At 35.8% G+C, this 18,144-nt stretch overlaps 1 protein-coding gene across 7 annotated transcripts in view; it reads right to left on the minus strand.

Moving 5' to 3' along the window:
- CACNA2D1 (calcium voltage-gated channel auxiliary subunit alpha2delta 1) overlaps positions 1–18,144 on the minus strand; it is a 499,615-nt gene that overhangs the window by 355,016 nt on the left and 126,455 nt on the right. The window lies entirely within an intron of this gene.

The raw sequence follows: 18,144 nt of genomic DNA on the forward strand, positions 1-18,144 counted from the left end.
GTCTGTACGAGACAAGTGTGCACTTGCGAGATACAAATATCTCCTACAGTAGGAATAATTTTAATTATTTAGAGCAGCATGAAGCTCTTCGTAATTTCCCACCTGACAACTGGGACCCAAAAGAACAGCTGCCTATGGTTTTATGCTTCTCTGAACACACTGGATATCAGAGAGTCAATGAGCTTAGGCACTAATTCTCTGTGTGTTCCACTGAGGTTATGAAAATGAATCCTTTCGGAGGAGTTCAGAGGGATCTGCAATGGAGAATGATGTCCATGCCACTGTGCAAAGTAGGATGACAGTCGCTGATCTCAAAGGAGCTGCGGGGAGAGCAGCTCCCCGCTGAAAAGAACACAGCCCATAGTTAAATAATAAATCACAGTCATGTAGCCAGCCTGCAACAGCCACCACCTATCAGAAAGGCACCATGACCACATAGTGCAAATACTGAGTTCCACACAGTTGTAGATCTTGATGGGATGCGACTGAAGTAGTTCCCTGTTTGGCCCTCCGAAAGGAGAAGATGAATACTATTTGTTTATGATGAATTGAGATGAAATGATATTTGAACGTATCCAGTGCAAAAAAGTACAATGAAACCTAGTTCCATATCCCCACATTCAAACATACCCCCTAGCATGACTGAAAGAAGCAAATGCCCAACATATACATAATTTAGCACAAACATCTTTTGACACTTCACATATTTTTTTTCTTCTCTCGTGAAAGAACAAAAGGCTCCCTGCACAAACACAAGGTATTATATGTGCTCTCAGATATGCCAATTCAGGATACAATGAACCATATGAATTATTCATCTTGAAGTTGCAATCGTTTGCAGATAGGAGCGGGCAGAGGTCCAGAATAAAAAGGTAAGGAACAAGAGTTAGAGAAACGGACAGAGAGGAAAGGGGCTCACCATAGCAAAGAATGTCACCATCTCCATAATACAGCTCTAAAGCTGAAGTACAACAAATGAAAGGGCCATGATTAAAAATAAGTAGTAAACATTGTAAAAAAAAATAATAATAATAAATATTATCCCCAGTGCGTAAAGACGTACAGGGGAAAGAGCCACCATTTAACCTATCATAGCTGAAATAGAATTCATTGATTCTGACCCTCTCTCGGCAAATATCTGGCCAGCTCTTGGCTCCGGAACTCTAGCCATCTCTGTGAAAACATTAATACCGACGCATTTCGACCAATGTGACTTAAAAGCAAAGGACCTGTCTTTCTAATATTTAGAACCCTAGTAGCTCATATGGCTCCTGACATATATCCGTGATCAGGAAACAACGTTGAGTGAATCTCCTTCTCGCCGGTACCAGGAAACAGACATAACAGTGGCTTCCTCGGGACAATTGAAAAGACTTGGCCTCCTCTTTCCCTTAACTCTTTTTTGATCCCTGAAAGAAGAACTTGCATCACAGCTATAACTTCTGAAGTTTAACCTGGAAACACGGTAGAACAAATCGATGCACAAAGAGACTAGGAGTCGGAAAATCATTTCAGAAGATGTCACTGCACTCCCGTCGAGAGCACACTCATGGACTGAAGGAACGTCTGGGAAAGGAAGACCGGAGGACAGAGGCCAGCATAACACAGGGAAGGATCAAAAGGATGCCTTGAATACATGCCGAGGCACAGAAGGACAAACCGTTGCTGTTTCAACCTTATTGAATGCAAAACTGGAGAATTCGAGAAGCAAACAGAACTTTCAGCAACGTTAGACGGACTAAAAATAGGCACAAACAGAGAAAAGAAGCAAGAGTCCAAGCTAAGTTTGAGAGGTAATACAGCACTTTATGTAATATAAGTGTAGGATATTTACTTCCAAATAAAAACTGCATGAAGTATTTTATTGTTCATTAAATTTTACTCTTCCTAAATAACTCAGATAGAGGCTTAATTTAAAAGTCAATACGTACTACAAGTCATATAAGACAAAAGAAAGCATTATTTTTAAAAATTATGCCACACCCTTTTCCACTCCCAGTTGATTCCCAGAGCCAGCCATATGCGATCATATTACATTCCAGTACATTCGTTCAATCATATTTATCCTCTTCTGTTACATAACTTTATCTTCAAATTTAACATCTAACTTTAACTTCAAATCTAAAACTGATATATTTTTAAAATCTAGATAACATCCATAGAATTTCTCCAATGAAAAGTACTTAGTTTGGTCATGTTACTTCCCCTTCCCCAGTACACACATACATATACATTTTTTCCCTCCTTCGAGTTTTCCAGCATAGACAGTCACAAATTTTAGGTAATTCAATTTTCAAAGCTGGTATAATTTACAATAATGTAAATATTGGTCACAGCTAAGCCATGTAGGATATTGTGATAACATTTTCTTTCTTTTACAACCTATTGATTTCCCTGAAGTTATACATTGCCAGGCTCTCGAACGAAACAGTCAATCCTTTTGGTCAAGCCCTTTGGTCAGTATATTGAGCAATCTATCTGCTTTGTGTTTTCCGCAGAGACATCAATCCAGATGCCTCCATCATCTTGCACTTACTTGGACTGATTTATTGCCAAACTGCTACTCCTCTGACATCCAGCAATTTCCTTATCTTTTCTATTTTCAATTCCTTGTCTTTGTTTTGTTTTGTTGAATCTATGTATTCCTTTTATTACTTGCTTCCTCATTGTGCTGGAGCATTCCTACCAGTGGTTTCCTGAGAAAGATGTATGGGAGAACAATTTTCTGAGAATTTACTTGCCTTACCTCATGCTTGATTGATAGTTTGACTTGGATATATAATCTAGTTTGGAAATCAGAATTCTTCAGTGTTGAAAGCAACTCCTATTGTTCTTAAATTCCAGTATTATTTTTTAAAAGTATATTGCCTTTTGACTATCATTCCAATGTAATATCCTTTATTTCTCTGCCTAGAGCTGTAATATCTTCTCTCTAAAAACCTCTTGCCAATGTTTTTCTTTCTTGTATTTCATACTTAGAGAGTCCTATCCATCTGGGTTTCATATCCTTTATAGGAAATTATGCATTGTGTACATAACTGATACATACATATAAACATTCATATGAATCCATGGATATGCATTCATAAGGTATATAAAAATATATAATTAAAATCATACACACACATACATATGCCTATCTTTTTTTCCCATCCATTTTCTTTTCTTTCTTTTTTGTACTCTTATTTTATTTGGGATCTCCTAGACTGATTTTCTAAATTTTCTAAGACTTTGTCTTCTATTTCTTTACCTTTTTTTCCATAGGAAAGTATTCTCAACTTTATCTTCCCTCCCTTCTACTTAATGTTTTTATTTCCATTATCAATTTTTAGATGTTCTGTGAATTACATAGAGCACTCCAATCTTATTTCAAAAAATAAAAGATCTCTTAACTAAGGAGGATTTTTTTATAGTCTTCTTTTTTTTTTAAGATTCTCTTTATTTTTTTGACAGAGAGATCACAAGTACAGAGAAGCAGGCAGAGACAGAGAAGGAAGGAGGCTCCCTGCTGAGCAGAGAGCCTGATGCAGGACTTGATCCCAGGACCCTGAGACCATGACCTGAGCCGAAAGCAGAGGCTTAACCCACTGAGCCACCCAGGAGCCCCCATGGACTTCCCTTCTGATATGTGGGCTTTACCACAGGATGATCAGTTGGCCTTTTTTTTTTTTTTAAAGATTTTATTTATTTATTTGACAGACAGAGATCACAAGTAGGCAGAGAAGCAGGCAGAGAGAGAGGAGGAAGCAGGCTCCCTGCCGAGCAGAGAGCCCGATGCGGGGCTCGATCCCAGGACCCTGGGATCATGACCCGAGCCGAAGGCAGAGGTTTTAACCACTGAGCCACCCAGGCGCCCCGATCAGTTGGCCATTTTGCTAGTGAATGCCAAAACGTCAGTCTTTGTAGGACTTACCTCTTAGGCCAGTATCTTCAGAAGTTAAGTCTCCAAGTATCTAATTACGGGATTGAAGAGGGAATGCCTAGGTTCCTTCCTAGGAATTTCCCAACTCAAGGGAGACTTCATTTAACTCTTTGGAGTTTCCTTTTTTAGGTTGATGATACCTCTTTTAGAATGAGAACACTCTTCCTATCTCCTGGTTTCTCTGAGTTCAGACCTTCTTGGGTACAATTGAAGGCTGAGATCAGTGAAGAAGGGACTGGGAATGGAACTTCTAAACATTCTCAACCAATCTCTGTCCTACCCTGAACCCAACTTTTCACAGTCATCTGTGACTCCAATTTCTAAACTCTTCCAGAGCTCTGATGAACAAATGGGATTCTTCCTCAATGTAGTATACATTGATCATATATCATCCCAAAACAGGCTTTTTGCTCTTCTAAGTCAACTATCACTCCTTTCAACTTTTGTTAGCATCCCTTATCTGGCATTATCTTCTCTTCTATAATCTTTATCCTCAAGGATTTAAGTCTCATTATCCCTTTATTTTACTTTAATGGAGTTTCAGGAGGAAGTAAAGATAAATGCAATTGTTTAGACCACCATGTTTCATCATAACTCTAGTACTTTTAAACCATTTGTTTAACAGCAACATAAGCTAGAGTAGCTATATTTTGACATGGTTAAATACTTTTTTACCATTATACCAAATACTTACTTTTACCATTAGAAAGTACTTAAAATTGATAATAAAATACATTGTGTTTATTATATAAAATTAGAAGTCTGTTTGTTTGTTTGCTTGATGTGAGTCAGCTACAACACGGAAGCATGATAAAAATAATTTTAACTTGGTATCAGGTTCCTTTATCCCAGGTCTTTTTCTCTTGAATCTAGGAATTCAGAGTTATTCATACCTGATGTTTCTATAAAGTAGAAGGACGCATCGTTTATTTTGACTGTAACGCGATTTTCTGATGCAAAACAAATATGACTTTTTGTAGTTTGAGATGAGGTGTTTTATTCTTAGGAGAGAATTAAGGTTTAAAAATGAAAAGACTGACTAAAGGTTAATAATAAATTGTATCACTAACTATCTCCTGATGTTCAAAACCTATTTCAGAAGTCAAGGAATCTAGCATGCTTAAAATAATTATAGTAGAATCCCTTGTAACAAAACAGATGATTACCCAGAGGCAGAGTAGTTGTGTCTCTGAAGCCCAGTCATGCACAACAAAATTTAATCTAACAGTCTAGAAAGCATCAATACTAACTTTCTGAAACCTCAGACGGGGGTTACACTAATAAATTTAGAGCTATTTTTTCTTTAAACTTTTATCTTCTACCTACACTTTATATTGCTAAAACAGTTTTATTCTGTTTTTGCAAGATGATATATTCACTTCAATAATTCAATCGGAGAAAGACAACTATCATATGATCTCCCTGATATGAAGAAGTGGAGATGCAACATGGGGGGTTTGGGGGGTAGGAAAAGAATAAATGAAACAAGATGGGATCGGGAGGGAGACAAACCATAAGTGACTCTTAATCTCACAAAACAAACTGAGGGTGATTGGGGTGGGGGGAATAGGGAGAGGGTGGTGGGGTTATGGACATTGGGGAGGGTATGTGCTATGGTGAGTGCTGTGAAGTGTGTAAACCTTGCGATTCACAGACCTGTACCCCTGGGGATAAAAATCCATTATATGTTTATAAAAAATTAAAAAAAAAAAAAAGAAGGAGAAAGGGAGGGACATGAAGGAAGGAAAAGAATGTATGCTGATGAAATTATAGAATAAATACTAAACCAAAAAAAAAAAAAAAAGACAAATGATAGAATGGGAAAATAGTAGTTTTGGACACATATACCTTACAGAGGGTTAATTATAGCTTTATATTTAAATCATGTATATTCTCTGACATTAATAAGGGAAAAACTCATCCGGGAAAAAGAATGGGCCATAGATATGAAAAGACATTTCACAGAAAGTAAGATAAATAAAGGAATTATTATTATTATTATAAAAAGATGATATATTCACTTATAAAAACCTAATTAACAAAAGATAAAGAAAAAAATTAAATCAGCCCAAAATATGTCAGCTAAAGATAACAAGTATATAGAGATTCATACTTTTCAATATTTTTACATGCTAAATTAAACAGTAACAGAGGGAAGCCTTGCCATCTAATTATCAGTTGCACAAAATCCTTCAGGAAAGGAAGGTAAAACAGGAGACATCATTATCTGGGAAGAAAACCTATATTTCTAATACTCCATCTGCCTATTTCCTCAAATATTCCATAAAGAAAAAAAAACCCAAATTTATACAGTAATCTAAAATGTTCCTTATTACAGTAAGTAACAAATATCAGAGGAGAAAATATTCATCTATTCAAATTTCCATAACAAGAGCACCTGGCCCACCTACTCCCACGCACGGCCAGAAAGAAAGAAAAAAAAATGCTCTGACTCAGACATTGTACTGGGAGGGATAATTTCAAAATTCAGCAGGACGTACTATTTAGTGTCTGAACATAAATGAGTCATATTGCTATAACACAGGACAACTTTGCAACAGCATAACTAAAGGTTGGGGGGAAATGTGAGATTACTATGCGAACATGCAGATATTGAATAGGAAAAGCTGTTTCTATAAGTGACCCTTTTATAATGGGGTTAATATCTCAGAGCATTTGTGACATCTGAATCAGTCTGCTCGATGTGTCAAGCTAAATTTTTGCAGTCTGAAGAAGTACAGCTGTTACAAGAGATGAGGCTTTGAGCTACCACAATTAATTAGCAGAAAGACACGTAATTAGAAACCTTCCTGGAGTAGCAGGGAGGATTCTGATGAATTTACAGGAACTTAGACCTAGGAGACCTAATTGCACATTTTATTTTTACAAGTACGTCTCTTTTTTAAGCTGTCAAACTTTTACTCACATCAGTATGCACTGGTTTCCAATGCAGCTACAGCATTCCCTGACCCCAGCCCAACGGCGACACCATGGAGTTAATCATTCTCCCCTATGTATTATCATTGTACCTTCTATGGTCTCAGTTTCACAGGTGGTATAGTATCCTGATTGTATATAAATATGAATTCTTGTATCTCTAATATCTATGTACCTGGCTAATGGTCTATATCCAATAAAAAAAAAATCTAACAGTTGATAGCAAAAGGATTTGTGCATGTAGTTGAAGATTGCCTATTATGGTGTCTTTTTTTAAAATTAACATATAATGTATTATTTGCCCCAGGGGTACAGGTCTGTGAATAATCAGGCTTACACATTTCATAGCACTCACCATAGCACATACCCTCCCCAATGTCCATCACCCAGCCACCCTATCCCTATCCCCACCCCACCCCTCATCAGCCCTCGTTTGCCTGAGATTAAGAGTCTCTGATGGTTTGTCCCCCTCCTGATCCCATCTTGTCTCATTGTCTCCTTCCCTCCCTCCCACAACCTTCATCCTGCCTCTCAAATTCCTCATATCAGAGAGATCATATGATAATTGTCTTTCTCTGATTGACTTATTTCACTCAGCATAATTGAAGATTGTCTATTATATGCAAAGATCATTTTATATTTCAGGGTCTAGGATACTAGGTTTATCCACTTAAGAAAATCCTATTAAATGCACTACTCCATTCAGTAGTATGACAACAACCTTGACAATCAGTATGACATAAATGTTTTCTGACAGCTCATATTGAAGAAACACATTATCCCCCCATTTAATTTGGGGGAAAATAGGTTTGAAAAATAATCTACCACTTGTTTTTTATAGGTAACTTTATCTAAATAAAAGCAAATACTCCTAATCTTATTGTAAAAACAACAGAGTAACAGAATGTGCAGTATTTAGTAAACTAACAAAAGTCAAGCAAGATCAACATTCATTTTTAAAGGAAATTAAAATTTAAAGAAGTTTTACTGTAATTAAAGAATAAGGAGGGGCCCTATAAAAAAATTATGTATTTCTAAGATATAGTGGCTATAGTTATTCCCAAGATTACCTTTAGCCTTTTTAATCTAGCAGTGGTCTTCACTAATATCTGTAACTTACAGCTTTGTTCAGCTCATTCTGTAGAACATCACCTCTCAGGAATGTATTTTATTTAAGGTGCTGGAGGCCAGTAATAAAGAATTTTGCATTATAACAGAAGTAATAAGCAATCTTAAAAATAATTATGTATTCATTCACCATACACAACTTTATTACCAAAAGAGACCCAACCATAATGTTCTACAGTTACTCTTATAATATGGATATATCAGAAGCAGAATTTATTGCTAAAGGGTAGTTTTAATTAGAATTAAATAGGGTATTACTGAGGTTTAAACTTTAAAAAACCAAAAAATTTAAAAATTTTTGTTCTTAAATGCATTAAAAATTATTTTGAAATGCATAATTAGAAAACATTATTCAAAATCCTTTGATTTGATACAAAGAAATATTTGCAGCTATTGTAGAACATAAATGTTAATCAGAATTATGAAATAAATGTTATTATGAATTATTTAAATGTGCTAATAAGTAATAGTCTAAAGATCTATATCACCTAAGTATTTGCTATAAACTGGGAATCCAAGGACAATGTGGACATTCCTGCAGGGACACTCCCATCTTTATATTCCTGTACTTAACAATATTTATTAAAGAAAAGGGCAGTAACTATAGTTGCCACTAAGGGATAATAGTAGAGTCACATTATCAAGTCCTCTGAGGTCCCCCTGGTTTCCTTTCTTGCTTATATATTTCAGGAGTTGCCAAAATCCAAGTTTCCCATTCACTTCTATAATACTCTTAATGTCTGGGTGGCAGTATTTTTTATTTTAAATTTCATATTGAAAGTTCAATCACACCATGGAGTTTATTTAAAAGGAAGGCTCCCACAAATGATTTTTATAATAGTAAGAGTTAAAGCAGGTATGATTTGATTAATGAGTTAAAAACAAGGGTAAAAGCCCAATCATTTTTGTCTGACTTGGTGAACTGGAAAAAAATAATTTCTCTCAGGACATCTGGGTGGCTCAGTCGGTTCAGCAGCCAGCTCTTGCCTCAGCTTAAGTCATGATCTCAGGGTCATGGGCTCGAGTCCCAGATAGGGCTCCATGCTCAGCAGGGAATCTGCTTGAAATTCTCTCTCTCTCCCCCTCCCTCTATTCTTCCCCCTGCTCATGTGTTCTCTCTCTCTAAATCTTTAAAAAAAAAATAATCGTAATAATTTCTCTCTGTATCATATAGATATGATACTAACATTAAAGAAAAAATATAAAAGTTGATCTTAGACCAAACTATGCTCAGTAGTTGTAGTTGTTATTGTTTCTTTTTATTGTGAGGGGGTATGTTAAAGTTGGTTCTTTTATTTGCTCATTTTTTTGTTTTTTTTTGTATTCTCAGAAACAAGAGCAAAGATTGTTTCATGCAAGAAGGAAGAATATATCTACATGAGTTCAATGTCTCCTCACTATTATTTCATTCAAACTTTCGGTTTTATTACTATATGAGCAGCAATCATATAAACGTGATTCAAATTCATTTCTAAAGCCCTAAATGAATAGGATTACAAAAAACTAAGAAGTATTAGGAAGACTATTAAGGAAACAGAGTTATATTTTAATCAGTAAGCAACTTTTTACTTAGTAAATATTTATTAAACTGTCCCAGTACATAAGGCACTATGTGAGGCAGGCAGACATAAAGAATAAGAACTTAAATGGGCCTTTATGGACATTAGCACTTAAGAAGACAATGAAATAAATGAACAAAAATTGTATAATTATCAATTTGTAATCACTGCTCTAAAGGCAATATAGGAGTTTAACTCAGGAAAACAATTCTGGATGGGGTACCTGATTCAAACAATACTGTCAAACAGGGCTATTTTAATCAATTGACCCTCACACTGAGATCTAAGGAATGAAGACAAAGCACTGACCAGGGAAAGGAAACAATAAGCAAATACTCTGGAAAGACTGCATGGCTCAGTCGGTTAAGCATCTGCCTTCAGCCCCTTGGGTTTGAGCCTGCATTGGGATCCCTACTCAGCAGGAGGCCTGCTTCTCCCTCTCTCTGCCTTTCCCCTGGCTTACTCGTGCAATCGGTCTCTTTCTATCTCTATCAAATAAATAAATAAAACCTTAAAAAAAAAAAAGAATATGCAAATACTTTTACATGAGAATGAAGATAAAAAAAGGTCCAGGAACTGAAGCATTTTGAGAGGTCAAGAGAAATGAAATGAAATCAAAGAAGAAAAGAAAAAACAGATCATACAAGGGCTGATAGACCCTGATAGAAATAAAAGATTTCATTCCGAATGAATAATATTTTATATAGTAGTAAGTGGGAACTTGGAAAGCTCTTCTGTGATTTCCCATACAGATCATGTTGTCCATATAAAACAAAACCGAAAACACTAATTCATGCAAAACTAGAGTTTTATTCAGAATATGTGTGTTGGGTGGGGAAGCACCAGTGTGTTGCTTCCTTTTGCTCTCCTAAGTATGCAGGAAAGGCAATATTTTTGCAGTAATTATTTTTATCTCCTTAAGAATAGATACTATCAACTTATTTTTTTCTACTAAGGGCAATTAGCACATGATAGTTAAAAATGTTATGGATATAATATGAATGTATAATACACTTTCTAAAATTAAAATATCTATTACATTCATATAATCTCTCTTTCAAAACAGAGCCAAAATATTTCAATATAGTACTAAGGAACTAGTATCTGGATTACCAATATTAATGATTATAAAAAAAGAGTTGATTGCAACTTCGTATGTAAGTTGATAAATAACGTCCAAATTTAATTAATTTTACACTGCAATTTAAATTTACACATTGCAATTTCATTATTATTGCATAAAAGCTGCAAGGGTAGGAAAGTGAACAGCTTAAAGGAGGTTTGTTATGTGACTACTTTGTGAATACTTTTGTGAATATTTTCTAAGTTTAATGAATCTAAATATGCAAGTATTTTACATGGACTACAAAATGTTACTTGTTGTCCCAATCATACATAATGAAAAAGCAGAGTTGTTAAGAGTAGCCTTATAGAATTTTATTAATTTCTACTAACATATTAGATGACAAAAATAACCTAGTACCTAATTTTCAAAAATTTCATTCTATTTTCAATAAGTTTTTTACATAAATGAGGAATCTTTGCATTAAATTGTACATTGTGGGGGTGCCTGGGTGGCTCAGTGGGTCATAATGTCAGGGTCCTGGGATGGAGCCCTGCATCCGGCTCTGCTCAGCAGGGAGCCTGCTTCCCCCTCTCTCTCTGCCTGCCTCTGCCTACTTGTGATCTCTCTCTCTGTCATAAATAAATAAAATCTTTTAAAAAAAATTGTACATTGTGTTTGATAAATTATATACTTTTATATTCTACAATGAGAGTATGTTTAACATTTCTTCCTTAAAAAAAGAATGTTCCATGGGCATTTAAACTCTGTGGGAGAGTAAAATCTTCATTTAACTGTGCCCATTATTAACACCCTAGATTTTCAGGGTTTTAGTAATTCATGTAGTATCATAAAGAATATATTAATTAATGATAAAATTTTCATTTATGTAGTTGCCATATATTTTCAAATGTTAATACCCAATATAAAACTGGGTACACTCAAATGGTGGCACAAACTCTCAGAGCTCAGTTTGAGGATAAATAATAAAAAGATCTGAAATGTGCACAGCCTCAGCTCTATGGTCTCTAATTTGTAAAATTTATTCATGGGAATCATCCAGAATTTGGGAAATGACTATCTATAAGGATATGTATCCCAGCATTACTTACTTACAGAGAAACATAAATCAAACTTAATTGTCTACTGAGAGGGGACTGTTCAATAAACTTTGTTATGTCCACACGATAGTTTAGGCAAGCACAAAAGGCATGTTATAAATGAAAAGGCAGAAATGCAGGAAAATGCAGGAACTGTAGTGATGTGTTAGGGAAATGATACAACGTAATTTTTAAGACTCAAAGCATCAGTTGCTACCAGTTTCAAATGGCTCTAACTCTACCACTAATTAATCTTTTGATTTTGGGGATGCCCCAGTGGCTCAGCTGGCGGAGCGTGTGACACTTGGTTTCAGCTCAGGTCATGATCTGAGGGTGGTGGGATGGAGCACGGCATGGGATTCTCTCTGCTTGGGATTCTCTCTCCTTTTCTCCCACAGCTCCTCTCCCCCATGTGTGCTCTTTCTCTCTCAAATAAACAAGTTTGGTTTTTTCTAAATCCTATGATTTGAAATATATATTTATCTGAGTTTCAGATAACTTCTCTCTAAAATGATAATTATGATAATTATGAAGATTAACTGAGAAGATAAATGTGAAATAGTTATAGCAAGAGTCCGATTCATGAATGCACATACAAAATATGTCAGCATAACCTAACTTTTAAAGTAAATATTTTTATAGAAATAGTGGAATGATATACACCAAAAGTATAAATCATGGCTATCTTGTGGCTATGATAAGATTTAAAGTTTTTCTCATTCTCATATTTCTGAAACATGTATATTTTATAAAACAAACAATACATTTTACTGTAAAATAAGTACTAAATAAAAAATAAAACTGTATTATGTATTGGTTAATGATATCTACCAATTATTTAAATACATTTGTAAGTAATATATATTATTTTCAACCAATTTTATTTATATCCCACACCTCTATGAAAGAAATCATACCATTCTAAAAGAATCAGATGAATAAATAACATTTAAGCCATTATATTTTCAATCTTAACGTTTGGTTTCTTTTCTATCTGACTCTCAAAGTATCAAAGGTTGCCAATGCAGACAGGTAAATACTTTTGGTTTGCTTGATTTCATTGTTTTCTATTTGTTTTATTTGCCATCTTAGCTTAATTAAAAATTGAAGGAAAAAAATAAAGTTATATTTGTCTTCATTAATTTTTTACAGACACTAAGGGAATTATACTTGTGTTCAAAAATGCTAAAAGCATTTAGTCTTCCAGTCAGCTGTATGTGCTGGGTCATTAGACAATGTGAGAAAGCCAGACAATGTTGTTTCTCTGAATCCAGCTCTTCTGAATACCAAGATAATGAGACTTCTGGCCAAAAACCGTCTTCTTATTTGTTCCCGTAGTCAGTATACCAAATAAACATAGTGAATATCAACAATATGTAGGAAATATTGCAAGGAAATCTAACATCAGTGAGGTGTGCTAACTATCAATGATCTTACAGCTCCAGAGACAAATATTTTGTTCAAACTTTTGCACGTCACCTTTTCCTTTAAAAAAAATACTAGAACCTTACTTAATTTACTTGATCCATATTTGCATAAGAAATAAATGATCATCTATTCTGTTTTGCAACCTTAAACAGCAGGCCTTCTCTCCTGACTCAAATGTCCAATCACCCTAGCAGCAGTAATAATATTTTAATATGGCACAGAAATGCATGAGATAAACTTATCCATCATTATATCTGTGATAATGTGAAGGTTCAAAGCAAGTATGAGTGATCACAATGGCTTCTGCACCCTTCACCATGCTTCTTCGTATTACACTGTTGGGGGATAAAAGGACAAATAGCTTTTTCTCTCTCCTGTTCTGGATTTTTAAGCCTATCGCCCTTCTGTATAAAGGAGTCAGTTACCTCTGGGTCATTGTAGCTATTAAGATTTGCATTAATTTGCTAGGGCTGCCATAGCAAAGTACGACTCTTCTAGATGCTAGAAGTCTGACTTCAAACTGTCGGCAGAGTTGGTTTCTTCTGAGACCTATCTCCTTGACTTGTAGATGGCCAAACCACATTCACCCTGAGTCTTAAGATGATCAACCTTTGTGCTCATCTGTGTCCTAATCTACCTTTATTATAGGGACAGCGGCCATATTGGATGAGGGCCCACCATAATGACCACCTTTTAACTTAATTACCTCTTTTTAAATATTTTTTTTAAGATTTTATTTTTATTTATTTGACAGACAGAGATCACAAGTAGGCAGAGAGGCAGGCAGAGAGAGAGGAGGAAGCAGGCTCCCCGCTGAGCAGAGAGCCCAATGCGGGGCTTGATTCCAGGACCCTGGGACCATGACCTGAGCCGAAGGCAGAGGCTTTAACCCACTGAGCCACCCAAGTGCCAGAACTTAATTACCTCTTTAAAGATCCTATCTTTGGGATGCCTGGGCAGTTCAGTCAGTTAAGCATCCAACTCTCTAACCAGGTCTCAATTCTGGCTCAGATCATGATCTCAGGGTCAGGACATCCAGCCCCACCTCAGGCTCCATGCTGAGCCTTGAGTCTGGCTTAAGATTCTTCCTTCCTCTCCCTCTGCCCCACCCCCTACGTATGCGTGCTCTCCCTCTCTTTCCTTCTAAATAAATAAATAAATAAATACCCTATCACAAATACAATCACATTTGGAGAAACCGGGAGCTGAGTCTCTTAAAAATGATTTTGAGGAAGGACACAAATCAGCTCACAGTAAGATCCAAGAGGAAAAACAATACAGAGCCTCTTTCTACAATGGGGTAAACATTTATTGGAAGTTGTACAGACACCCCATGAGAACTGAAAATAGAAGATTCAGGAAGAGTTGGAATTTAGCATCTATGTTGCCCTCACACCCTACACAAAGTAGGATGCAGTCCCCTGTGACATTCTTTGACCTCAAAAAGCCAAGAAGGAAAATTTCTGCAACTTGTTCTGTGTGTGGCTGTGATAAAGTACTTTAGGGAAATATGGGGAATATGATACAACTGCATTTTTTTTTACTGATCTTGCAAATTTTGTGTAAATTTAAAATTATCTTAAAATTATTTTATAAATAGAAACAATTAAAAAAAAAAACCCACAAAGAGGAAATGAGAGAGGTTAGTTTTCCTTGTTCCTGAGGCTCAGAATATGCAGGGAGACTCTAGAAAACAGAACTGATTAAAAGCTCTGTTACAATATGGGCCCAAAGAATCCTTTGCCCTTCAAGCCCTGTGGGATTCCTGCAGTAGGTTTATTTCAATCACCAGACCATAACCCCAGGAGGAACAGATAAAAATTGTAAGTCCAGAGAGAAGAGTAAGTAAAATGACCAGAACATACATTAGTGAAACAGAACATATAATTGAGAAAGATGAGCTCATGAAAAACACTAAAATAAATGCAGGGAGGGGTGCCTGAGTGGCTCAGTCAGTTAAGCACCTGACTCTTGATTTCAGCTCAGGTCATGATCTCAGGGTCCTGAGATCCAGCTCCACGGGGCTCAGAACTCGAACTCGGCGGGGAGTCTGCTTGGGATCCTCCCACGCTTGCAGGCATTCTCACTCGCTCTCTATCTCTCAAAATAAATAAATAAATCCTTAAGAGATAAATAAATAAATGCAGGGAGTAACAAAATAAAATCATGAGTTTACATGAACAAAAAATTAAGCAGGTGAATTAAAAAAGAGGGTAATCATTATAGGTATCTGAACTATGAGACTGAAAGTTCAAATGTAAGAAGTTCAAACTGAAAAAAAAAAAAAAAGAAATGGAAATAAAGGAAAAGCTAAAAGATGTGGAGAAGAGATCCAGGCAATCAAACGACCACACAAATAACTAAAATGTTTTAAAACAATATAGAGGCTACAAAGTAAACATATACTAGAAAGAAGCACACATGTGTTGGAAAAAGACCTGAGTCTAAAGATCAGAACGGCTCCCAGAATCATAAAGCGGATGTATCAGAAATGACTCTCACCTAGGCATATCCTGGTAAAATTCTTGAATTCCAATAAATAAAGCTTAAACATAATAAACACACTGCATTCAGAGGAAAAAAACAGATCTGCCCTAGACATCTCATCTGAAGCGTGGAGAACAGAAGACAGGGAGATAAAATCCACAATGTACTGAGAAACAAGACTATAGCCCATGAGATAAAGATGTACTGCATGGAAACATACAATTTAAATGCTTAAAAAATAGCCTTGAAAGAGAAACTGAAGGGACACACTCCCAGGGAAATTCTAATAAGAAAAATCTGTGTCTTGGGGCACCTGGGTAGCATAGTCGGTTAAGTGGCCAACTCTGGATTTCAGCTCAGACCATGATTCCAGGGTCCTGGATGCAGCCCGGAATTGTGCTCTCTCTGCTCAGCGGGAGTGGATTGAGATTCTCTCCCTCTCTCTCTGTTTCTCCCATGCGTGCTCACTCCCTCTCTCTCTCTCTCTCCTTCTCTCTCTCTCTAAATCAGGAAGGAAGGAAGGAAGGGAGGGAGGAAGGAAGGAAGGAAAGAAGGAAAGAAGAAGGTAAGAAAGAAAGACTCTTTCTCTTAAAGTTGTACCAGTAGGACAGAGGAGGGTAGCAAAAGTAAGAAAAAAAAAAACAGTATCGATGTGGGGAAACCATAGATCTTATTTATTTAGGTCACCAAAAAAAAAACAGAAGGGAAAAGGAGCCATGCAAGGATTCAAAAAGCACAAAAGAACTTCCAGATTAAATACCACTGGGGAAAACAGAAAGAAAACCAATTTGATCAGAGTAGGGGGGAGGGCGAGGGGTGAGAAAAGCATAAGAGGCAGCAACTTTGAAAAACAATAAACAGGCCCACGGAATGAATAAAACTGAGGTTTTTTCGTTTGTTTGTTTGGTCAGTAAACTAATTATGAATGGACTGGATTCTTCCAATTAAAAAAAAGAAATTATCCTATTAAATCAGAAATTAAAAATTCATTAGATATTGTTTAAAAGAAACACTCTGGCCAAAGGTTGAAAATGTTGCAGAGGGAAAGATGAGCAAAATAAACAAATAAATAAAATAAAGTGAGACAATACTACAAGGCAAAATGATTTTTTAAAAAATTCACCTGTTCAATTGGAAATAAAATGTCATTCTCTATTGATGACGTGAAGAAAGTGAGGAAATTAAGACTCTAGAAATTAAATTCTGAACAAGACAGAATACAATCACTGCCTTTCACAGTATAGCTAATTCCATATATAAATCAAGGCCACAGATATCAGAATTAATTAAAATTTAATTTATTCTCTGGTCTTTTTTTTATCTTACTATTTTTTTTTTCTTTTTGAATAAGCTCTATGCCCAATGTGGGGCTTGAACTCATGACCCCGAGATCAAGAGTCAAATACTCTATCAACTGAGCCAGACAGGCGCCCCTCACTGAATTTTAATTCATCACTGATTATGCTTTGCAAATACTGGATGATATTATTAATTCTAAAAATTTCAGATTAATGCCACCAGCTGAGAGGAATTTTTTAAAAATGTATTATTTGTTTTGTGGTATGGGACTACCAGGGTCAGAAAAAGTAAACAGTCTCTCAGAAATCGAAAGCCTAATATATATTTTACTTATTAACAAATGACAGTATCAGAATCACTAAGCATTATGAAGGAACTAGATATTGAATAAGGTAGTTTAAATGATTTTATATAATAATTAACTTAGCCATTTAAATAACTGCTTTAAGCATATTTAACACACTGTTCTAAACATTGATAGGACAGAACAATTCGAGTTTTATCTCTCACTGAGGTCTGCTGATTTGTGTTTGTATATGTTCTTGATTAACTTAATAATTTCCTTTCATTACTAGCTGTCTTTATAAACATGAGTCAAACTATTTATTCTCTGATCAAAACTGGGGGGGAAAATAATATCCAGTATCTTCATCACTGCTGGTTCTACCTCCAATTCCTTTCTCACCACCCTCATTTATCATAAAGACAAAAATCCGGCTCCTTGCAAGGAGACGGGCCTGGAAGTATTTCCCCCCCCCATTAAATACAACGGAATGGTTTTGTAATTTGAAGCATAAGGAAAGAATTAATGTGACTGAATCAGGATCTACTGGGTAAATCAAAACACTTCATGCCATAATACTTGACCAGTTAACACCACAAGTGAATCAGAAAAAGATACGCCAACGTCACTAGGGCACATGGGGCGGACTCCAGTCTTTCACAGGTTCACGGGAGCTGAATATTATCCACTTTTTAAACATCAGCTGTACCATAAATACGATCTTGCATTTACATAAGCTATCAAGAGTCTTTGGGAGTTCACTGCTTCCTAAAATGTGTACATTATTTTCTTTTTTAAACACTGTCACTAAACGGGGAAGCGGGAAATTACTATTGTCACACAAACACAACAAAAATGTACGCTGCCGGTTCCATCCGTAATGGACGCCTACTTATGTGGCAATAAAACACTGGCAGATCATAGGGATAATTCCCATG

The sequence above is a fragment of the Martes martes genome, assembly GCF_963455335.1.
Source record: "Martes martes genome assembly, chromosome: 11".
NCBI classification, from domain to species: Eukaryota; Metazoa; Chordata; class Mammalia; order Carnivora; family Mustelidae; genus Martes; species Martes martes.